This window comes from Heterodontus francisci, chromosome 11 (genome assembly GCF_036365525.1).
Source record: "Heterodontus francisci isolate sHetFra1 chromosome 11, sHetFra1.hap1, whole genome shotgun sequence".
NCBI lineage: Eukaryota > Metazoa > Chordata > Chondrichthyes > Heterodontiformes > Heterodontidae > Heterodontus > Heterodontus francisci.
The window spans coordinates 11,807,776-11,834,584 of NC_090381.1; positions in this window are offsets into that span (position 1 = coordinate 11,807,776).

Sequence of the window (26,809 nt, forward strand, 5' to 3'; positions counted from 1 at the left end):
GTATCTCATGTGTGAACACTTTGTTGCATCTAATGTGTGAACACGGTGTTGCATCTAATGTGTGAACACAGTGTTGCATCTTGTGTGTGAAGACTGTGTTGTATTTATTGTGTGAACTTTGTGTTGCATCTAATGTGTGAACACCGTGTTGTATCCAGTGTGTGAAATCTGCGTTGTATAGAATGTGTCAACACTGTGTTGCATCCAATGTGAGAACATTGTGTTGCATCTAATGTGTGAAGACTGTGTTGTATTTAATGTGTGAATGTTGTGTTGCATCTAATGTGTGAACACCGTGTTGTATCCAGTGTGTGAAATCTGTGTTGTATAGAATGTTTGAACACTGTGTTGTATCTATTGTGTGAACACTGTGTTGCATCTAATGTGTGAACACTGTGTTGCATCGAATTGTCAAAACTGTGTTGCATCTAATGTGTGAACACTGTGTTGTGGCTAATGTGTGAAGTCTGTGTTGCATCTGATGTGTGAACACTGTGTTGTATCTAATGAGTGAACACTGTGTTACATTTAATGTGTGAGCACTATGTTGCATCAAATGTGTGAACTCTTTGTTGCATTGAATGTGTGAACCCTGTGTTGTATCTGATGTGTGAACACTGTGTTGTATCTAATGAGTGAACACTGTGTTGCATCGAATGTGTGAACACTGTGTTGCATCGAATGTGTGAACACTGTGTTGTATCTGATGTGTGAACACTGTGTTGCATCTAATGTGTGAACACTGTGTTGTATCTGATGTGTGAACACTGTGTTGCATCTAATGTGTGAACACTGTGTTGTATCTAATGAGTGAACACTGTGTTACATTTAATGTGTGAGCACTATGTTGCATCTAATGTGTGAACAGTGTGTTGCATCGAATGTGTGAACACTATGTTGCATCTAATGTGTGAACAGTGTGTTGCATCGAATGTGTGAACACTGTGTTACATTTAATGTGTGAGCACTATGTTGCATCAAATGTGTGAACTCTGTGTTGCATTGAATGTGTGAACCCTGTGTTGTATCTGATGTGTGAACACTGTGTTGTATCTAATGAGTGAACACTGTGTTACATTTAATGTGTGAGCACTATGTTGCGTCAAATGTGTGAACTCTGTGTTGCATTGAATGTGTGAACCCTGTGTTGTATCTGATGTGTGAACACTGTGTTGTATCTAATGAGTGAACACTGTGTTGCATCGAATGTGTGAACACTGTGTTGCATCGAATGTGTGAACACTGTGTTGCATCTAATGTGTGAACTCTGTGTTGTATCTGATGTGTGAACACTGTGTTGCATCTAATGTGTGAACACTGTGTTGTATCTAATGAGTGACCACTGTGTTACATTTAATGTGTGAGCACGATGTTGCATCTAATGTGTGAACAGTGTGTTGCATCGAATGTGTGAACACTATGTTGCATCTAATGTGTGAACAGTGTGTTGCATCGAATGTGTGAACATTGTGTTGTATCTAATGAGTGAACACTGTGTTGCATCGAATGTGTGAACACTGTGTTGCATCTAATGTGTGAACACTGTGTTGCATCGAATGTGTGAACACTGTGTTGTATCTGATGTGTGAACACTGTGTTGCATCTAATGTGTGAACACTGTGTTGTATCTAATGAGTGAACACTGTGTTACATTTAATGTGTGAGCACTATGTTGCATCTAATGTGTGAACAGTGTGTTGCATCTAATGTGTGAACACTGTGTTGTATCTAATGATTGAACACAGTGTTACATTTAATGTGTGAGCACTATGTTGCATCAAATGTGTGAACACTGTGTTGCATCTAATGTGTGAACAGTGTGTTGCATCTAATGTGTGAACACTGTGTTGTATCTAATGAGTGAACACGGTGTTACATTTAATGTGTGAGCACTATGTTGCATCGAATGTGTGAACACTGTGTTGCATCCAATGTGAGAACATTGTGTTGCATCTAATGTGTGAAGACTGTGTTGTATTTAATGTGTGAATGTTGTGTTGCATCTAATGTGTGAACACCGTGTTGTATCCAGTGTGTGAAATCTGTGTTGTATAGAATGTTTGAACACTGTGTTGTATCTATTGTGTGAACACTGTGTTGCATCTAATGTGTGAACACTGTGTTGCATCGAATTGTCAAAACTGTGTTGCATCTAATGTGTGAACACTGTGTTGTGGCTAATGTGTGAAGTCTGTGTTGCATCTGATGTGTGAACACTGTGTTGTATCTAATGAGTGAACACTGTGTTACATTTAATGTGTGAGCACTATGTTGCATCAAATGTGTGAACTCTGTGTTGCATTGAATGTGTGAACCCTGTGTTGTATCTGATGTGTGAACACTGTGTTGTATCTAATGAGTGAACACTGTGTTGCATCGAATGTGTGAACACTGTGTTGCATCGAATGTGTGAACACTGTGTTGTATCTGATGTGTGAACACTGTGTTGCATCTAATGTGTGAACACTGTGTTGTATCTGATGTGTGAACACTGTGTTGCATCTAATGTGTGAACACTGTGTTGTATCTAATGAGTGAACACTGTGTTACATTTAATGTGTGAGCACTATGTTGCATCTAATGTGTGAACAGTGTGTTGCATCGAATGTGTGAACACTATGTTGCATCTAATGTGTGAACAGTGTGTTGCATCGAATGTGTGAACACTGTGTTACATTTAATGTGTGAGCACTATGTTGCATCAAATGTGTGAACTCTGTGTTGCATTGAATGTGTGAACCCTGTGTTGTATCTGATGTGTGAACACTGTGTTGTATCTAATGAGTGAACACTGTGTTACATTTAATGTGTGAGCACTATGTTGCGTCAAATGTGTGAACTCTGTGTTGCATTGAATGTGTGAACCCTGTGTTGTATCTGATGTGTGAACACTGTGTTGTATCTAATGAGTGAACACTGTGTTGCATCGAATGTGTGAACACTGTGTTGCATCGAATGTGTGAACACTGTGTTGCATCTAATGTGTGAACTCTGTGTTGTATCTGATGTGTGAACACTGTGTTGCATCTAATGTGTGAACACTGTGTTGTATCTAATGAGTGACCACTGTGTTACATTTAATGTGTGAGCACGATGTTGCATCTAATGTGTGAACAGTGTGTTGCATCGAATGTGTGAACACTATGTTGCATCTAATGTGTGAACAGTGTGTTGCATCGAATGTGTGAACATTGTGTTGTATCTAATGAGTGAACACTGTGTTGCATCGAATGTGTGAACACTGTGTTGCATCTAATGTGTGAACACTGTGTTGCATCGAATGTGTGAACACTGTGTTGTATCTGATGTGTGAACACTGTGTTGCATCTAATGTGTGAACACTGTGTTGTATCTAATGAGTGAACACTGTGTTACATTTAATGTGTGAGCACTATGTTGCATCTAATGTGTGAACAGTGTGTTGCATCTAATGTGTGAACACTGTGTTGTATCTAATGATTGAACACATTGTTACATTTAATGTGTGAGCACTATGTTGCATCAAATGTGTGAACACTGTGTTGCATCTAATGTGTGAACAGTGTGTTGCATCTAATGTGTGAACACTGTGTTGTATCTAATGAGTGAACACGGTGTTACATTTAATGTGTGAGCACTATGTTGCATCGAATGTGTGAACACTGTGTTGCATCTAATGTGTGAACACTGTGTTGCTTCTAATGTGTGAACACTGTGTTGCATCGAATGTGTGAACAGTGTGTTGCATCTAATGTGTGAACACTGTGTTGCTTCTAATGAGTGAACTCTGTGTTGCATCTAATGTGTGAACAATGTGTTGCATTGAATGTGTGAACAGTGTGTTGCATCTAATGTGTGCACACTGTGTTGCTTCTAATGAGTGAACTCTGTGTTGTATCTCATGTGTGAAAACGGTGTTGCATCTAATGTGTGAACAATGTGTTGCATCTAATGTGTGAAAACTGTGTGGCATCTAATGTGTGAAGTCTGTGTTGTATTTAATGTGTCAACACTGTGTTGCAGCTATTGGGTGAACAGTGTGTTGCATCCAATGTGTGAACAGCGAGTTGCATCTAATGTGTAAACACTGTATTGTATCTAATGTGTGAACACTTTGTTGCATCTAATGTGTGAACACGGTGTTGCATCTAGTGTGTGAAGACTGTATTGTATTTAATGTGTGAACGGTGTGTTGCATTTAATGTGTGAGCACTATGTTGCATCTAATGTGTGAACACTGTGTTGTATCTAATGGGTGAACACTGTGTTACATTTAATGTGTGAGCACTATGTTGCATCTAATGTGTGAACACTGTGTTGCTTCTAATGAGTGAACTCTATGTTGTAGCTAATGTGTGAAAACGGTGTTGCATCTAATGTGTGAACACTGTGTTGCATCTTATGTGTGAACACTCTGTTGCAACTAATGTGTGAAACATGTGTTGCATCTAATGTGTGAAGTCTGTGTTGTATTTAATGTGTCAACACTGTGTTGCATCCAATGTGTGAACACCGTGTTGCATCTAATGTGTAAACACTGTATTGTATCTCATGTGTGAACACTTTGTTGCATCTAATGTGTGAACACGGTGTTGCATCTAATGTGTGAACACGGTGTTGCATCTTGTGTGTGAAGACTGTGTTGTATTTATTGTGTGAACTTTGAGTTGCATCTAATGTGTGAGCACGGTGTTGCATCTAATGTGTGAACACGGTGTTGCATCTTGTGTGTGAAGACTGTGTTGTATTTATTGTGTGAACTTTATGTTGCATCTAATGAGTGAACACTGTGTTACATTTAATGTGTGAGCACTATGTTGCATCTAATGTGTGAACAGTGTGTTGCATCTAATTTGTGAACACTGTGTTGTATCTAATGAGTGAACACTGTGTTACATTTAATGTGTGAGCACTATGTTGCATCTAATGTGTGAACAGTGTGTTGCATTTAATGTGTGAACACAGTGTTGCATCGAATGTGTGAACAGTGTGTTGTATCTAATGTGTGAACACTGTGTTGCTTCTAATGAGTGAACTCTGTGTTGTATTTAATGTGTCAACACTGTGTTGCATCTAATGTGTGAAGTCTGTGTTGTATTTAATGTGTCAACACTGTGTTGCAGCTATTGGGTGAACACTGTGTTGCATCCAATGTGTGAACACCGAGTTGCATCTAATGTGTAAACACTGTATTGTATCTCATGTGTGAACACTTTGTTGCATCCAATGTGTGAACACAGTGTTGCATCTAATGTGTGAACACAGTGTTGCATCTTGTGTGTGAAGACTGTGTTGTATTTATTGTGTGAACTTTGTGTTGCATCTAATGTGTGAACACCGTGTTGTATCCAGTGTGTGAAATCTGTGTTGTATAGAATGTGTCAACACTGTGTTGCATCCAATGTGAGAACATTGTGTTGCATCTAATGTGTGAACACAGTGTTGCATCTTGTTTGTGAAGACTATGTTGTATTTAATGTGTGAACGTTGTGTTGCATCTAATGTTTGAACACTGTGTTGTATCTATATTGTGAACACTGTGTTGCATCTAATGTGTGAACACTGTGTTGCATCGAATTGTCAACACTGTGTTGCATCTAATGTGTGAACACTGTGTTGTGGCTAAATTGTGAAGCCAGTGTTGCATTTAATGTGTGAAGCCTGTGTTGTATCTGATGTGTGAACACTGTGTTGTATCTAATGAGTGAACACTGTCTTACATTCAATGTGTGAGCACTATGTTGCATCTAATGTGTGAACTCTGTGTTCCATTGAATGTGTGAATCCTGTGTTGTATCTGATGTGTGAACACTGTGTTGCATCGAATGTGTGAACACTGTGTTGCATCGAATGTGTGAACAGTGTGTTGCATCTAATGTGTGAAGCCTGTGTTGTATCTGATGTGTGAACACTGTGTTGCATCTAATGTGTGAACACTGTGTTGCATCGAATGTGTGAACAGTGTGTTGCATCTAATGTGTGAAGCCTGTGTTGTATCTGATGTGTGAACACTGTGTTGTATCTAATGAGTGAACACTGTGTTGCATCTAATGTGTGAACACTGTGTTGTATCTAATGAGTGAACACTGTGTTGCATCGAATGTGTGAACACTGTGTTGCATCGAATGTGTGAACAGTGTGTTGCATCTAATGTGTGAACACTGTGTTGTATCTGATGTGTGAACACTGTGTTGCATCTAATGTGTGAACACTGTGTTGTATCCAATGAGTGAACACTGTGTTACATTTAATGTGTGAGCACTATGTTGCATCTAATGTGTGAACACTGTGTTGTATCTAATGATTGAACACTGTGTTACATTTAATGTGTGAGCACTATGTTGCATCAAATGTGTGAACACAGTGTTGCATCGAATGTGTGAACAGTGTGTTGCATCTGATGTGTGAACACTGTGTTGCTTCTAATGAGTGACCTCTGTGTTGCATCTAATGTGTGAACACTGTATTGTATCTAATGAGTGAACACTGTGTTACATTTAATGTGTGAGCACTATGTTGCATCAAATGTGTGAACTCTGTGTTGCATTGAATGTGTGAACAGTGTGTTGCATCTAATGTGTGAATCCTGTGTTGTATCTAATGAGTGAACACTGTGTTGCATCGAATGTGTGAACACTGTGTTGCATCGAATGTGTGAACAGTGTGTTGCATCCAATGTGTGAAGCCTGTGTTGTATCTGATGTGTGAACACTGTGTTGCATCGAATGAGTGAACAGTGTGTTGCATCTGATGTGTGAACACTGTGTTGTATCTAATGAGTGAACACTGTGTTGCATCTAATGTGTGAACACTGTGTTGTATCTAATGAGTGAACACTGTGTTGCATCTAATGTGTGAACACTGTGTTGCATCGAATGTGTGAACAGTGTGTTGCATCTAATGTGTGAACACTGTGTTGTATCTGATGTGTGAACACTGTGTTGCATCTAATGTGTGAACACTGTGTTGTATCTAATGAGTGAACACTGTGTTACATTTAATGTGTGAGCACTATGTTGCATCTAATGTGTGAACACTGTGTTGTATCTAATGATTGAACACTGTGTTACATTTACTGTGTGAGCACTATGTTGCATCAAATGTGTGAACACTGTGTTGCATCGAATGTGTGAACACTGTGTTGCATCTAATGTGTGAACACTGTGTTGCATCGAATGTGTGAACAGTGTGTTGCATCCAATGTGTGAAGCCTGTGTTGTATCTGATGAGTGAACACTGTGTTGTATCTAATGAGTGAACACTGTGTTGCATCTAATGTGTGAACACTGTGTTGTATCTAATGAGTGAACACTGTGTTGCATCGAATGTGTGAACACTGTGTTGCATCGAATGTGTGAACAGTGTGTTGCATCTAATGTGTGAACACTGTGTTGTATCTGATGTGTGAACACTGTGTTGCATCTAATGTGTGAACACTGTGTTGTATCCAATGAGTGAACACTGTGTTACATTTAATGTGTGAGCACTATGTTGCATCTAATGTGTGAACACTGTGTTGTATCTAATGATTGAACACTGTGTTACATTTAATGTGTGAGCACTATGTTGCATCAAATGTGTGAACACAGTGTTGCATCGAATGTGTGAACAGTGTGTTGCATCTGATGTGTGAACACTGTGTTGCTTCTAATGAGTGACCTCTGTGTTGCATCTAATGTGTGAACACTGTATTGTATCTAATGAGTGAACACTGTGTTACATTTAATGTGTGAGCACTATGTTGCATCAAATGTGTGAACTCTGTGTTGCATTGAATGTGTGAACAGTGTGTTGCATCTAATGTGTGAATCCTGTGTTGTATCTAATGAGTGAACACTGTGTTGCATCGAATGTGTGAACACTGTGTTGCATCGAATGTGTGAACAGTGTGTTGCATCCAATGTGTGAAGCCTGTGTTGTATCTGATGTGTGAACACTGTGTTGCATCGAATGAGTGAACAGTGTGTTGCATCTGATGTGTGAACACTGTGTTGTATCTAATGAGTGAACACTGTGTTGCATCTAATGTGTGAACACTGTGTTGTATCTAATGAGTGAACACTGTGTTGCATCTAATGTGTGAACACTGTGTTGCATCGAATGTGTGAACAGTGTGTTGCATCTAATGTGTGAACACTGTGTTGTATCTGATGTGTGAACACTGTGTTGCATCTAATGTGTGAACACTGTGTTGTATCTAATGAGTGAACACTGTGTTACATTTAATGTGTGAGCACTATGTTGCATCTAATGTGTGAACACTGTGTTGTATCTAATGATTGAACACTGTGTTACATTTACTGTGTGAGCACTATGTTGCATCAAATGTGTGAACACTGTGTTGCATCGAATGTGTGAACAGTGTGTTGTATCTAATGTGTGAACACTGTGTTGTATCTAATGAGTGAACACTGTGTTACATTTAATGTGTGAGCACTATGTTGCATCAAATGTGTGAACAGTGTGTTGCATCTAATGTGTGAACACTGTGTTGCTTCTAATGAGTGACCTCTGTGTTGCATCTAATGTGTGAACACTGTGTTGTATCTAATGAGTGAACACTGTCTTACATTTAATGTGTGAGCACTATGTTGCATCAAATGTGTGAACACTGTATTGTATCTAATGAGTGAACACTGTGTTACATTTAATGTGTGAGCACTATGTTGCATCAAATGTGTGAACTCTGTGTTACATTGAATGTGTGAAACCTCTGTTGTATCTGATGTGTGAACACTGTGTTGTATCTAATGAGTGAACACTGTGTTGCATCGAATGTGTGAACACTGTGTTGCATCGAATGTGTGAACACTGTGTTGCATCTAATGTGTGAAGCCTGTGTTGTATCTGATGTGTGAACACTGTGTTGCATCTAATGTGTTAACACTGTGTTGCATCGAATGTGTGAACAGTGTGTTGCATCTGATGTGTGAACACTGTGTTGTATCTAATGAGTGAACACTGTGTTGCATCTAATGTGTGAACACTGTGTTGTAACTAATGAGTGAACACTGTGTTGCATCTAATGTGTGAACACTGTGTTGCATCGAATGTGTGAACAGTGTGTTGCATCTAATGTGTGAACACTGTGTTGTTTCTGATGTGTGAACACTGTGTTGCATCTAATGTGTGAACACTGTGTTGTATCTAATGAGTGAACACTGTGTTACATTTAATGTGTGAACACTGTGTTGCATCGAATGTGTGAACAGTGTGTTGCATCTAATGTGTGAACACTGTGTTGCTTCTAATGAGTGACCTCTGTGTTGCATCTAATGTGTGAACACTGTGTTGTATCTAATGAGTGAACACTGTGTTACATTTAATGTGTGAGCACTATGTTGCATCAAATGTGTGAACTCTGTGTTGCATCTAATGAGTGAACACTGTGTTACATTTAATGTGTGAGCACTATGTTGCATCAAATGTGTGAACTCTGGGTTGCATCTAATGTGTGAAGCCTGTGTTGTATCTGATGTGTGAACACTGTGTTGCATCTAATGTGTTAATACTGTGTTGCATCGAATGTGTGAACAGTGTGTTGCATCTGATGTGTTAACACTGTGTTCTATCTAATGAGTGAACACTGTGTTACATTTAATGTGTGAACACTGTGTTGCATCGAATGTGTGAACAGTGTGTTGCATCTAATGTGTGAACACTGTGTTGCTTCTAATGAGTGACCTCTGTGTTGCATCTAATGTGTGAACACTGTGTTGTATCTAATGAGTGAACACTGTGTTACATTTAATGTGTGAGCACTATGTTGCATCAAATGTGTGAACTCTGGGTTGCATCTAATGTGTGAAGCCTGTGTTGTATCTGATGTGTGAACACTGTGTTGCATCTAATGTGTGAACACTGTGTTGTATCTAATAAGTGAACACTGTGTTGCATCTAATGTGTGAACACTGTGTTGCATCGAATGTGTGAGCACTATGTTGCATCTAATGTGTGAACAATGTGTTGTATCTAATGAGTGAACACTGTGTTGCATCTAAAGAGTGAACACTGTGTTACATTTAATGTGTGAACATTGTGTTGCATCTAATGTGTGAACACTGTGTTGCATCTGATGTGTGAACACTGTGTTGTATCTAATGAGTGAACACTGTGTTACATTTAATGTGTGAACACTGTGTTGTATCTAATGAGTGAACACTGTGTTGCATCTAATGTGTGAACACTGTGTTGTATCTAATGAGTGAACACTGTGTTGCATCTAATGTGTGAACACTGTGTTGCATCGAATGTGTGAACAGTGTGTTGCATCTAATGTGTGAACACTGTGTTGTATCTGATGTGTGAACACTGTGTTGCATCTAATGTGTGAACACTGTGTTGTATCTAATGAGTGAACACTGTGTTACATTTAATGTGTGAGCACTATGTTGCATCTAATGTGTGAACACTGTGTTGTATCTAATGATTGAACACTGTGTTACATTTACTGTGTGAGCACTATGTTGCATCAAATGTGTGAACACTGTGTTGCATCGAATGTGTGAACAGTGTGTTGTATCTAATGTGTGAACACTGTGTTGTATCTAATGAGTGAACACTGTGTTACATTTAATGTGTGAGCACTATGTTGCATCAAATGTGTGAACAGTGTGTTGCATCTAATGTGTGAACACTGTGTTGCTTCTAATGAGTGACCTCTGTGTTGCATCTAATGTGTGAACACTGTGTTGTATCTAATGAGTGAACACTGTCTTACATTTAATGTGTGAGCACTATGTTGCATCAAATGTGTGAACACTGTATTGTATCTAATGAGTGAACACTGTGTTACATTTAATGTGTGAGCACTATGTTGCATCAAATGTGTGAACTCTGTGTTACATTGAATGTGTGAATCCTGTGTTGTATCTGATGTGTGAACACTGTGTTGTATCTAATGAGTGAACACTGTGTTGCATCGAATGTGTGAACACTGTGTTGCATCGAATGTGTGAACACTGTGTTGCATCTAATGTGTGAAGCCTGTGTTGTATCTGATGTCTGAACACTGTGTTGCATCTAATGTGTTAACACTGTGTTGCATCGAATGTGTGAACAGTGTGTTGCATCTGATGTGTGAACACTGTGTTGTATCTAATGAGTGAACACTGTGTTGCATCTAATGTGTGAACACTGTGTTGTAACTAATGAGTGAACACTGTGTTGCATCTAATGTGTGAACACTGTGTTGCATCGAATGTGTGAACAGTGTGTTGCATCTAATGTGTGAACACTGTGTTGTTTCTGTTGTGTGAACACTGTGTTGCATCTAATGTGTGAACACTGTGTTGTATCTAATGAGTGAACACTGTGTTACATTTAATGTGTGAACACTGTGTTGCATCGAATGTGTGAACAGTGTGTTGCATCTAATGTGTGAACACTGTGTTGCTTCTAATGAGTGACCTCTGTGTTGCATCTAATGTGTGAACACTGTGTTGTATCTAATGAGTGAACACTGTGTTACATTTAATGTGTGAGCACTATGTTGCATCAAATGTGTGAACTCTGTGTTGCATCTAATGAGTGAACACTGTGTTACATTTAATGTGTGAGCACTATGTTGCATCAAATGTGTGAACTCTGGGTTGCATCTAATGTGTGAAGCCTGTGTTGTATCTGATGTGTGAACACTGTGTTGCATCTAATGTGTTAATACTGTGTTGCATCGAATGTGTGAACAGTGTGTTGCATCTGATGTGTTAACACTGTGTTCTATCTAATGAGTGAACACTGTGTTACATTTAATGTGTGAACACTGTGTTGCATCGAATGTGTGAACAGTGTGTTGCATCTAATGTGTGAACACTGTGTTGCTTCTAATGAGTGACCTCTGTGTTGCATCTAATGTGTGAACACTGTGTTGTATCTAATGAGTGAACACTGTGTTACATTTAATGTGTGAGCACTATGTTGCATCAAATGTGTGAACTCTGGGTTGCATCTAATGTGTGAAGCCTGTGTTGTATCTGATGTGTGAACACTGTGTTGCATCTAATGTGTGAACACTGTGTTGTATCTAATAAGTGAACACTGTGTTGCATCTAATGTGTGAACACTGTGTTGCATCGAATGTGTGAACAGTGTGTTGCATCTAATGTGTGAACAATGTGTTGTATCTAATGAGTGAACACTGTGTTGCATCTAAAGAGTGAACACTGTGTTACATTTAATGTGTGAACATTGTGTTGCATCTAATGTGTGAACACTGTGTTGCATCTGATGTGTGAACACTGTGTTGTATCTAATGAGTGAACACTGTGTTACATTTAATGTGTGAACACTGTGTTGTATCTAATGAGTGAACATTGTGTTGCATCTAATGTGTGAACATTGTGTTGCATCTAATGAGTGAACACTGTGTTGTATCTAATGAGTGAACATTGTGTTGCATCTAATGTGTGAACATTGTGTTGCATCTAATGAGTGAACACTGTGTTGTATCTAATGAGTGAACACTGTGTTGCATCTGATGTGTGAACACTGTGTTGCATCTAATGTTTGAACACTGTGTTGTATCAGATGTGTGAACACTGTGTTGTATCTAATGTTTGAACACTGTGTTGTATCAGATGTGTGAACACTGTGTTGTATCTAATGAGTGAACACTGTGTTGCATCTCATGTGTGAACACTGTGTTGCATCGAATGTGTGAACACTGTGTTGCATCGAATGTGTGAACAGTGTGTTGCATCTGATGTGTGAACACTGTGTTGCATCTAATGAGTGAACACTGTGTTGCATCTAATGTTTGAACACTGTGTTGTATCAGATGTGTGAACACTGTGTTGTATCTAATGAGGGAACACTGTGTTGCATCTAATGTGTGAACACTGTGTTGCATCTAATGTGTGAACAGTGTGTTGCATCTAATGTGTGAACACTGTGTTGTATCTGATGTGTGAACACTGTGTTGCATCTAATGTGTGAACACTGTGTTGTATCTGATGTGTGAACACTGTGTTGCATCTAATGTGTGAACACTGTGTTGTATCTAATGAGTGAACACTGTGTTACATTTAATGAGTGAACACTGTGTTGCATCTAATGTGTGAACATTGTGTTGCATCTAATGAGTGAACTCTCTGTTGCATTGAATGTGTGAACACTGTGTTGTATCTAATGAGTGAACACTGTGTTGCATCTGATGTGTGAACACTGTGTTGCATCTAATGTTTGAACACTGTGTTGTATCAGATGTGTGAACACTGTGTTGTATCTAATGTTTGAACACTGTGTTGTATCAGATGTGTGAACACTGTGTTGTATCTAATGAGCGAACACTGTGTTGCATCTAATGTGTGAACACTGTGTTGCATCGAATGTGTGAACACTGTGTTGCATCGAATGTGTGAACAGTGTGTTGCATCTGATGTGTGAACACTGTGTTGCATCTAATGAGTGAACACTGTGTTGCATCTAATGTTTGAACACTGTGTTGTATCAGATGTGTGAACACTGTGTTGTATCTAATGAGTGAACACTGTGTTGCATCTAATGTGTGAACACTGTGTTGCATCTAATGTGTGAACAGTGTGTTGCATCTAATGTGTGAACACTGTGTTGTATCTGATGTGTGAACACTGTGTTGCATCTAATGTGTGAACACTGTGTTGTATCTGATGTGTGAACACTGTGTTGCATCTAATGTGTGAACACTGTGTTGTATCTAATGAGTGAACTCTGTGTTACATTTAATGAGTGAACACTGTGTTGCATCTAATGTGTGAACATTGTGTTGCATCTAATGAGTGAACTCTCTGTTGCATCGAATGTGTGAACAGTGTGTTGCATCTGATGTGTGAACACTGTGTTGCATCTAATGAGTGAACACTGTGTTGCATCTAATGTTTGAACACTGTGTTGTATCAGATGTGTGAACACTGTGTTGTATCTAATGAGTGAACACTGTGTTGCATCGAATGTGTGAACAGTGTGTTGCATCTAATGTGTGAACACTGTGTTGCATCGAATGTGTGAACACTGTGTTGCATCTAATGTGTGAACACTGTGTTGTATCGGATGTGTGAACACTGTGTTGCATCTAATGTGTGAACACTGTGTTGTATCTAATGAGTGAACACTGTGTTACATTTAATGTGTGAACACTGTGTTGCATCGAATGTGTGAACAGTGTGTTGCATCTGATGTGTGAACACTGTGTTGTATCTAATGAGTGAACACGGTGTTGCATCTAATGTGTGAACACTGTGTTGTATCTAATGTTTGAACACTGTGTTGCATCCAATGTGTGAACATTGTGTTGCATCTAATGTGTGAAACTGTGTTGTATCTAATGAGTGAACACTCTGTTACATTTAATGTGTGAGCACTATGTTGCATCAAATGTGTGAACAGTGTGTTGCATCTAATGTGTGAACACTGTGTTGCTTCTAATGAGTGACCTCTGTGTTGCATCTAATGTGTGAACACTGTGTTGTATCTAATGAGTGAACACTGTGTTACATTTAATGTGTGAGCACTATGTTGCATCAAATGTGTGAACAGTGTGTTGCATCTAATGTGTGAACACTGTGTTGCTTCTAATGAGTGACCTCTGTGTTGCATCTAATGTGTGAACACTGTGTTGTATCTAATGAGTGAACACTGTCTTACATTTAATGTGTGAGCACTATGTTGCATCAAATGTGTGAACTCTGTGTTGCATTGAATGTGTGAATCCTGTGTTGTATCTGATGTGTGAACACTGTGTTGCATCTAATGTGTTAACACTGTGTTGCATCGAATGTGTGAACAGTGTGTTTCATCTGATGTGTGAACACTGTGTTGTATCTAATGAGTGAACACTGTGTTACATTTAATGTGTGAACACTGTGTTGCATCGAATGTGTGAACAGTGTGTTGCATCTAATGTGTGAACACTGTGTTGCTTCTAATGAGTGACCTCTGTGTTGCATCTAATGTGTGAACACTGTGTTGTATCTAATGAGTGAACACTGTGTTACATTTAATGTGTGAGCACTATGTTGCATCAAATGTGTGAACTCTGTGTTGCATCTAATGAGTGAACACTGTGTTACATTTAATGTGTGAGCACTATGTTGCATCAAATGTGTGAACTCTGGGTTGCATCTAATGTGTGAAGCCTGTGTTGTATCTGATGTGTGAACACTGTGTTGCATCTAATGTGTTAATACTGTGTTGCATCGAATGTGTGAACAGTGTGTTGCATCTGATGTGTTAACACTGTGTTCTATCTAATGAGTGAACACTGTGTTACATTTAATGTGTGAACACTGTGTTGCATCGAATGTGTGAACAGTGTGTTGCATCTAATGTGTGAACACTGTGTTGCTTCTAATGAGTGACCTCTGTGTTGCATCTAATGTGTGAACACTGTGTTGTATCTAATGAGTGAACACTGTGTTACATTTAATGTGTGAGCACTATGTTGCATCAAATGTGTGAACTCTGGGTTGCATCTAATGTGTGAAGCCTGTGTTGTATCTGATGTGTGAACACTGTGTTGCATCTAATGTGTGAACACTGTGTTGTATCTAAAAAGTGAACACTGTGTTGCATCTAATGTGTGAACACTGTGTTGCATCGAATGTGTGAACAGTGTGTTGCATCTAATGTGTGAACAATGTGTTGTATCTAATGAGTGAACACTGTGTTGCATCTAAAGAGTGAACACTGTGTTACATTTAATGTGTGAACATTGTGTTGCATCTAATGTGTGAACACTGTGTTGCATCTGATGTGTGAACACTGTGTTGTATCTAATGAGTGAACACTGTGTTACATTTAATGTGTGAACACTGTGTTGTATCTAATGAGTGAACATTGTGTTGCATCTGATGTGTGAACATTGTGTTGCATCTAATGAGTGAACACTGTGTTGTATCTAATGAGTGAACATTGTGTTGCATCTAATGTGTGAACATTGTGTTGCATCTAATGAGTGAACACTGTGTTGTATCTAATGAGTGAACACTGTGTTGCATCTGATGTGTGAACACTGTGTTGCATCTAATGTTTGAACACTGTGTTGTATCAGATGTGTGAACACTGTGTTGTATCTAATGTTTGAACACTGTGTTGTATCAGATGTGTGAACACTGTGTTGTATCTAATGAGTGAACACTGTGTTGCATCTAATGTGTGAACACTGTGTTGCATCGAATGTGTGAACACTGTGTTGCATCGAATGTGTGAACAGTGTGTTGCATCTGATGTGTGAACACTGTGTTGCATCTAATGAGTGAACACTGTGTTGCATCTAATGTTTGAACACTGTGTTGTATCAGATGTGTGAACACTGTGTTGTATGTAATGAGTGAACACTGTGTTGCATCTAATGTGTGAACACTGTGTTGCATCTAATGTGTGAACAGTGTGTTGCATCTAATGTGTGAACACTGTGTTGTATCTGATGTGTGAACACTGTGTTGCATCTAATGTGTGAACACTGTGTTGTATCTGATGTGTGAACACTGTGTTGCATCTAATGTGTGAACACTGTGTTGTATCTAATGTTTGAACACTGTGTTGTATCAGATGTGTGAACACTGTGTTGTATCTAATGAGTGAACACTGTGTTGCATCTAATGTGTGAACACTGTGTTGCATCGAATGTGTGAACACTGTGTTGCATCGAATGTGTGAACAGTGTGTTGCATCTGATGTGTGAACACTGTGTTGCATCTAATGAGTGAACACTGTGTTGCATCTAATGTTTGAACACTGTGTTGTATCAGATGTGTGAACACTGTGTTGTATCTAATGAGTGAACACTGTGTTGCATCTAATGTGTGAACACTGTGTTGCATCTAATGTGTGAACAGTGTGTTGCATCTAATGTGTGAACACTGTGTTGTATCTGATGTGTGAACACTGTGTTGCATCTAATGTGTGAACACTGTGTTGTATCTGATGTGTGAACACTGTGTTGCATCTAATGTGTGAACACTGTGTTGTATCTAATGAGTGAACACTGTGTTACATTTAATGAGTGAACACTGTGTTGCATCTAATGTGTGAACATTGTGTTGCATCTAATGAGTGAACTCTCTGTTGCATCGAATGTGTGAACAGTGTGTTGCATCTGATGTGTGAACACTGTGTTGCATCTAATGAGTGAACACTGTGTTGCATCTAATGTTTGAACACTGTGTTGTATCAGATGTGTGAACACTGTGTTGTATCTAATGAGTGAACACTGTGTTGCATCGAATGTGTGAACAGTGTGTTGCATCTAATGTGTGAACACTGTGTTGCATCGAATGTGTGAACACTGTGTTGCATCTAATGTGTGAACACTGTGTTGTATCGGATGTGTGAACACTGTGTTGCATCTAATGTGTGAACACTGTGTTGTATCTAATGAGTGAACACTGTGTTACATTTAATGTGTGAACACTGTGTTGCATCGAATGTGTGAACAGTGTGTTGCATCTGATGTGTGAACACTGTGTTGTATCTAATGAGTGAACACGGTGTTGCATCTAATGTGTGAACACTGTGTTGTATCTAATGAGTGAACACTGTGTTGCATCTAATGTGTGAACATTGTGTTGCATCTAATGTGTGAAACTGTGTTGTATCTAATGAGTGAACACTCTGTTACATTTAATGTGTGAGCACTATGTTGCATCAAATGTGTGAACAGTGTGTTGCATCTAATGTGTGAACACTGTGTTGCTTCTAATGAGTGACCTCTGTGTTGCATCTAATGTGTGAACACTGTGTTGTATCTAATGAGTGAACACTGTGTTACATTTAATGTGTGAGCACTATGTTGCATCAAATGTGTGAACAGTGTGTTGCATCTAATGTGTGAACACTGTGTTGCTTCTAATGAGTGACCTCTGTGTTGCATCTAATGTGTGAACACTGTGTTGTATCTAATGAGTGAACACTGTCTTACATTTAATGTGTGATCACTATGTTGCATCAAATGTGTGAACTCTGTGTTGCATTGAATGTGTGAATCCTGTGTTGTATCTGATGTGTGAACACTGTGTTGCATCTAATGTGTTAACACTGTGTTGCATCGAATGTGTGAACAGTGTGTTGCATCTGATGTGTGAACACTGTGTTGTATCTAATGAGTGAACACTGTGTTACATTTAATGTGTGAACACTGTGTTGCATCGAATGTGTGAACAGTGTGTTGCATCTAATGTGTGAACACTGTGTTGCTTCTAATGAGTGACCTCTGTGTTGCATCTAATGTGTGAACACTGTGTTGTATCTAATGAGTGAACACTGTGTTACATTTAATGTGTGAGCACTATGTTGCATCAAATGTGTGAACTCTGTGTTGCATCTAATGAGTGAACACTGTGTTACATTTAATGTGTGAGCACTATGTTGCATCAAATGTGTGAACTCTGGGTTGCATCTAATGTGTGAAGCCTGTGTTGTATCTGATGTGTGAACACTGTGTTGCATCTAATGTGTTAATACTGTGTTGCATCGAATGTGTGAACAGTGTGTTGCATCTGATGTGTTAACACTGTGTTCTATCTAATGAGTGAACACTGTGTTACATTTAATGTGTGAACACTGTGTTGCATCGAATGTGTGAACAGTGTGTTGCATCTAATGTGTGAACACTGTGTTGCTTCTAATGAGTGACCTCTGTGTTGCATCTAATGTGTGAACACTGTGTTGTATCTAATGAGTGAACACTGTGTTACATTTAATGTGTGAGCACTATGTTGCATCAAATGTGTGAACTCTGGGTTGCATCTAATGTGTGAAGCCTGTGTTGTATCTGATGTGTGAACACTGTGTTGCATCTAATGTGTGAACACTGTGTTGTATCTAATAAGTGAACACTGTGTTGCATCTAATGTGTGAACACTGTGTTGCATCGAATGTGTGAACAGTGTGTTGCATCTAATGTGTGAACAATGTGTTGTATCTAATGAGTGAACACTGTGTTGCATCTAAAGAGTGAACACTGTGTTACATTTAATGTGTGAACATTGTGTTGCATCTAATGTGTGAACACTGTGTTGCATCTGATGTGTGAACACTGTGTTGTATCTAATGAGTGAACACTGTGTTACATTTAATGTGTGAACACTGTGTTGTATCTAATGAGTGAACATTGTGTTGCATCTGATGTGTGAACATTGTGTTGCATCTAATGAGTGAACACTGTGTTGTATCTAATGAGTGAACATTGTGTTGCATCTAATGTGTGAACATTGTGTTGCATCTAATGAGTGAACACTGTGTTGTATCTAATGAGTGAACACTGTGTTGCATCTGATGTGTGAACACTGTGTTGCATCTAATGTTTGAACACTGTGTTGTATCAGATGTGTGAACACTGTGTTGTATCTAATGTTTGAACACTGTGTTGTATCAGATGTGTGAACACTGTGTTGTATCTAATGAGTGAACACTGTGTTGCATCTAATGTGTGAACACTGTGTTGCATCGAATGTGTGAACACTGTGTTGCATCGAATGTGTGAACAGTGTGTTGCATCTGATGTGTGAACACTGTGTTGTATCAGATGTGTGAACACTGTGTTGTATCTAATGAGTGAACACTGTGTTGCATCTAATGTGTGAACACTGTGTTGCATCTAATGTGTGAACAGTGTGTTGCATCTAATGTGTGAACACTGTGTTGTATCTGATGTGTGAACACTGTGTTGCATCTAATGTGTGAACACTGTGTTGTATCTGATGTGTGAACACTGTGTTGCATCTAATGTGTGAACACTGTGTTGTATCTAATGAGTGAACACTGTGTTACATTTAATGAGTGAACACTGTGTTGCATCTAATGTGTGAACATTGTGTTGCATCTAATGAGTGAACTCTCTGTTGCATTGAATGTGTGAATCCTGTGTTGTATCTGATGTGTGAACACTGTGTTGCATCGAATGTGTGAACAGTGTGTTGCATCTAATGTGTGAACACTGTGTTGCATCGAATGTGTGAACACTGTGTTGCATCTAATGTGTGAACACTGTGTTGTATCGGATGTGTGAACACTGTGTTGCATCTAATGTGTGAACACTGTGTTGTATCTAATGAGTGAACACTGTGTTACATTTAATGTGTGAACACTGTGTTGCATCGAATGTGTGAACAGTGTGTTGCATCTGATGTGTGAACACTGTGTTGTATCTAATGAGTGAACACGGTGTTGCATCTAATGTGTGAACACTGTGTTGTATCTAATGAGTGAACACTGTGTTGCATCTAATGTGTGAACATTGTGTTGCATCTAATGTGTGAAACTGTGTTGTATCTAATGAGTGAACACTGTGTTACATTTAATGTGTGAGCACTATGTTGCATCAAATGTGTGAACAGTGTGTTGCATCTAATGTGTGAACACTGTGTTGCTTCTAATGAGTGACCTCTGTGTTGCATCTAATGTGTGAACACTGTGTTGTATCTAATGAGTGAACACTGTCTTACATTTAATGTGTGAGCACTATGTTGCATCAAATGTGTGAACACTGTATTGTATCTAATGAGTGAACACTGTGTTACATTTAATGTGTGAGCACTATGTTGCATCAAATGTGTGAACTCTGTGTTACATTGAATGTGTGAATCCTGTGTTGTATCTGATGTGTGAACACTGTGTTGTATCTAATGAGTGAACACTGTGTTGCATCGAATGTGTGAACACTGTGTTGCATCGAATGTGTGAACACTGTGTTGCATCTAATGTGTGAAGCCTGTGTTGTATCTGATGTCTGAACACTGTGTTGCATCTAATGTGTTAACACTGTGTTGCATCGAATGTGTGAACAGTGTGTTGCATCTGATGTGTGAACACTGTGTTGTATCTAATGAGTGAACACTGTCTTACATTTAATGTGTGATCACTATGTTGCATCAAATGTGTGAACTCTGTGTTGCATTGAATGTGTGAATCCTGTGTTGTATCTGATGTGTGAACACTGTGTTGCATCTAATGTGTTAACACTGTGTTGCATCGAATGTGTGAACAGTGTGTTGCATCTGATGTGTGAACACTGTGTTGTATCTAATGAGTGAACACTGTGTTACATTTAATGTGTGAACACTGTGTTGCATCGAATGTGTGAACAGTGTGTTGCATCTAATGTGTGAACACTGTGTTGCTTCTAATGAGTGACCTCTGTGTTGCATCTAATGTGTGAACACTGTGTTGTATCTAATGAGTGAACACTGTGTTACATTTAATGTGTGAGCACTATGTTGCATCAAATGTGTGAACTCTGTGTTGCATCTAATGAGTGAACACTGTGTTACATTTAATGTGTGAGCACTATGTTGCATCAAATGTGTGAACTCTGGGTTGCATCTAATGTGTGAAGCCTGTGTTGTATCTGATGTGTGAACACTGTGTTGCATCTAATGTGTTAATACTGTGTTGCATCGAATGTGTGAACAGTGTGTTGCATCTGATGTGTTAACACTGTGTTCTATCTAATGAGTGAACACTGTGTTACATTTAATGTGTGAACACTGTGTTGCATCGAATGTGTGAACAGTGTGTTGCATCTAATGTGTGAACACTGTGTTGCTTCTAATGAGTGACCTCTGTGTTGCATCTAATGTGTGAACACTGTGTTGTATCTAATGAGTGAACACTGTGTTACATTTAATGTGTGAGCACTATGTTGCATCAAATGTGTGAACTCTGGGTTGCATCTAATGTGTGAAGCCTGTGTTGTATCTGATGTGTGAACACTGTGTTGCATCTAATGTGTGAACACTGTGTTGTATCTAATAAGTGAACACTGTGTTGCATCTAATGTGTGAACACTGTGTTGCATCGAATGTGTGAACAGTGTGTTGCATCTAATGTGTGAACAATGTGTTGTATCTAATGAGTGAACACTGTGTTGCATCTAAAGAGTGAACACTGTGTTACATTTAATGTGTGAACATTGTGTTGCATCTAATGTGTGAACACTGTGTTGCATCTGATGTGTGAACACTGTGTTGTATCTAATGAGTGAACACTGTGTTACATTTAATGTGTGAACACTGTGTTGTATCTAATGAGTGAACATTGTGTTGCATCTGATGTGTGAACATTGTGTTGCATCTAATGAGTGAACACTGTGTTGTATCTAATGAGTGAACATTGTGTTGCATCTAATGTGTGAACATTGTGTTGCATCTAATGAGTGAACACTGTGTTGTATCTAATGAGTGAACACTGTGTTGCATCTGATGTGTGAACACTGTGTTGCATCTAATGTTTGAACACTGTGTTGTATCAGATGTGTGAACACTGTGTTGTATCTAATGTTTGAACACTGTGTTGTATCAGATGTGTGAACACTGTGTTGTATCTAATGAGTGAACACTGTGTTGCATCTAATGTGTGAACACTGTGTTGCATCGAATGTGTGAACACTGTGTTGCATCGAATGTGTGAACAGTGTGTTGCATCTGATGTGTGAACACTGTGTTGTATCAGATGTGTGAACACTGTGTTGTATCTAATGAGTGAACACTGTGTTGCATCTAATGTGTGAACACTGTGTTGCATCTAATGTGTGAACAGTGTGTTGCATCTAATGTGTGAACACTGTGTTGTATCTGATGTGTGAACACTGTGTTGCATCTAATGTGTGAACACTGTGTTGTATCTGATGTGTGAACACTGTGTTGCATCTAATGTGTGAACACTGTGTTGTATCTAATGAGTGAACACTGTGTTACATTTAATGAGTGAACACTGTGTTGCATCTAATGTGTGAACATTGTGTTGCATCTAATGAGTGAACTCTCTGTTGCATTGAATGTGTGAATCCTGTGTTGTATCTGATGTGTGAACACTGTGTTGCATCGAATGTGTGAACAGTGTGTTGCATCTAATGTGTGAACACTGTGTTGCATCGAATGTGTGAACACTGTGTTGCATCTAATGTGTGAACACTGTGTTGTATCGGATGTGTGAACACTGTGTTGCATCTAATGTGTGAACACTGTGTTGTATCTAATGAGTGAACACTGTGTTACATTTAATGTGTGAACACTGTGTTGCATCGAATGTGTGAACAGTGTGTTGCATCTGATGTGTGAACACTGTGTTGTATCTAATGAGTGAACACGGTGTTGCATCTAATGTGTGAACACTGTGTTGTATCTAATGAGTGAACACTGTGTTGCATCTAATGTGTGAACATTGTGTTGCATCTAATGTGTGAAACTGTGTTGTATCTAATGAGTGAACACTGTGTTACATTTAATGTGTGAGCACTATGTTGCATCAAATGTGTGAACAGTGTGTTGCATCTAATGTGTGAACACTGTGTTGCTTCTAATGAGTGACCTCTGTGTTGCATCTAATGTGTGAACACTGTGTTGTATCTAATGAGTGAACACTGTGTTACATTTAATGTGTGAGCACTATGTTGCATCAAATGTGTGAACAGTGTGTTGCATCTAATGTGTGAACACTGTGTTGCTTCTAATGAGTGACCTCTGTGTTGCATCTAATGTGTGAACACTGTGTTGTATCTAATGAGTGAACACTGTGTTACATTTAATGTGTGAGCACTATGTTGCATCAAATGTGTGAACTCTGTGTTGCATTGAATGTGTGAATCCTGTGTTGTATCTGATGTGTGAACACTGTGTTGCATCTAATGTGTTAACACTGTGTTGCATCGAATGTGTGAACAGTGTGTTGCATCTGATGTGTGAACACTGTGTTGTATCTAATGAGTGAACACTGTGTTGCATCTAATGTGTGAACACTGTGTTGTAACTAATGAGTGAACACTGTGTTGCATCTAATGTGTGAACACTGTGTTGTATCTAATGAGTGAACACTGTGTTGCATCTAATGTGTGAACACTGTGTTGCATCGAATGTGTGAACAGTGTGTTGCATCTAATGTGTGAACACTGTGTTGTATCTGATGTGTGAACACTGTGTTGCATCTAATGAGTGAACACTGTGTTGCATCTAATGTGTGAACACTGTGTTACATTTAAAGTATGAGCACTATGTTGCATCTAATGTGTGAACATTGTGTTACATTTAATGTGTGAGCACTATGTTGCATCTAATGTGTGAACAGTGTGTTGCATCGAATGTGTGAACACTGTGTTGCATCTAATGTGTGAACATTGTGTTGTATCTAATGAGTGAACACTGTGTTACATTTAATGTGTGAGCACTATGTTGCATCTAATGTGTGAACTCTGTGTTGCATTGAATGTGTGAATCCTGTGTTGTATCTGATGTGTGAACACTGTGTTGCATCTAATGTGTTAACACTGTGTTGCATCGAATGTGTGAACAGTGTGTTGCATCTGATGTGTGAACACTGTGTTGTATCTAATGAGTGAACACTGTGTTGCATCTAATGTGTGAACACTGTGTTGTAACTAATGAGTGAACACTGTGTTGCATCTAATGTGTGAACACTGTGTTGTATCTAATGAGTGAACACTGTGTTGCATCTAATGTGTGAACACTGTGTTGCATCGAATGTGTGAACAGTGTGTTGCATCTAATGTGTGAACACTGTGTTGTATCTGATGTGTGAACACTGTGTTGCATCTAATGAGTGAACACTGTGTTGCATCTAATGTGTGAACACTGTGTTACATTTAATGTGTGAGCACTATGTTGCATCTAATGTGTGAACATTGTGTTACATTTAATGTGTGAGCACTATGTTGCATCTAATGTGTGAACAGTGTGTTGCATCGAATGTGTGAACACTGTGTTGCATCTAATGTGTGCACATTGTGTTGTATCTAATGAGTGAACACTGTGTTACATTTAATGTGTGAGCACTATGTTGCATCTAATGTGTGAACAGTGTGTTACATTTAATGTGTGAACACTGTGTTGCATCGAATGTGTGAACAGTGTGTTGCATCGAATGTGTGAACACTGTGTTGCATCTAATGTGTGAAAATTGTGTTGTATCTAATGAGTGAACACTGTGTTACATTTAATGTGTGAGCACTATGTTGCATCAAATGTGTGAACACTGTGTTGCATCGAATGTGTGAACAGTGTGTTGTATCTACTGAGTGAACACTGTGTTACATTTAATGTGTGAACAGTGTGTTGCATCGAATGTGTGAACACTGTGTTGCATCGAATGTGTGAACAGTGTGTTGCATCTAATGTGTGAACACTGTGTTGCATCTAATGTGTGAACAGTGTGTTGCATCGAATGTGTGAACACTGTGTTGTATCTAATGAGTGAACACTGTGTTACATTTAATGTGTGAACACTATGTTGCATCAAATGTGTGAACACAGTGTTGCATCGAATGTGTGAACAGTGTGTTGCTTCTAATGAGTGAACACTGTGTTGCATCTAATGTGTGAACAGTGTGTTGCATCGAATGTGTGAACAGTGTGTTGTATCTAATGAGTGAACACTGTGTTACATTTAATGTGTGAACACTATGTTGCATCAAATGTGTGAACACAGTGTTGCATCGAATGTGTGAACAGTGTGTTGCATCTAATGTGTGAACACTGTGTTGCTTCTCATGAGTGAACTCTGTGTTGTATCTAATGTGTGAACACTGTGTTGCATTGAATGTGTGAACAGTGTGTTGCATCTAATGTGTGAACAGTGTGTTGCATCTAATGTGTGCACACTGTGTTGCTTCTAATGAGTGAATTCTGTGTTGTATCTAATGTGTGAACACTGTGTTGCTTCTAATGAGTGAATTCTGTGTTGTATCTAATGTGTGAAAACGGTGTTGCATCTAATGTGTGAACACTGTGTTGCATCTTATGTGTGAACACTCTGTTGCAACTAATGAGTGAACAATGTGTTGCATCTAATGTGTGAAAACTGTGTGGCATCGAATGTGTGAAGTCTGTGTTGTATTTAATGTGTCAACACTGTGTTGCAGCTATTGGGTGAACACTGTGTTGCATCCAATGTGTGAACACCAAGTTGCATCCAATGTGTAAACACTGTATTGTATCTCATGTGTGAACACTTTGTTGCATCTAATGTGTGAACACGGTGTTGCATCTAATGTGTGAACACGGTGTTGCATCTTGTGTGTGAAGACTGTGTTGTATTTATTGTGTGAACTTTGTGTTGCATCTAATGTGTGAACACCGTGTTGTATCCAGTGTGTGAACACTGTGTTGCATAGAATGTGTCAACACTGTGTTGCATCCAATGTGAGAACATTGTGTTGCATCTAATGTGTGAAGACTGTGTTGTATTTAATGTGTGAACGTTGTGTTGCATCTAATGTGTGAACACCGTGTTGTATCCAGTGTGTGAAATCTGTGTTGTATAGAATGTTGGAACACTGTGTTGTATCTATTGTGTGAACACTGTGTTGCATCTAATGTGTGAACACTGTGTTGCATCGAATTGTCAACACTGTGTTGCATCTAATGTGTGAACACTGTGTTGTGGCTAATGTGTGAAGCCTGTGTTGCATTTAATGTGTGAAGCCTGTGTTGTATCTGATGTGTGAACACTGTGTTGTATCTAATGAGTGAACACTGTGTTACATTTAATGTGTGAGCACTATGTTGCATCAAATGTGTGAACTCTGTGTTGCATCTAATGTGTGAATACTGTGTTGTGGCTAATGTGTGAAGCCTGTGTTGCATTTAATGTGTGAACACTGTGTTGTATCTATTGTGTGAACACTGTGTTGCATCTAATGTGTGAACACTGTGTTGCAACGAATTGTCAACACTGTGTTGCATCTAATGTGTGAATACTGTGTTGTGGCTAATGTGTGAAGCCTGTGTTGCATTTAATGTGTGAAGCCTGTGTTGTATCTGATGTGTGAACACTGTCTTACATTTAATGTGTGAGCACTATGTTGCATCAAATGTGTGAACTCTGTGTTGCATTGAATGTGTGAATC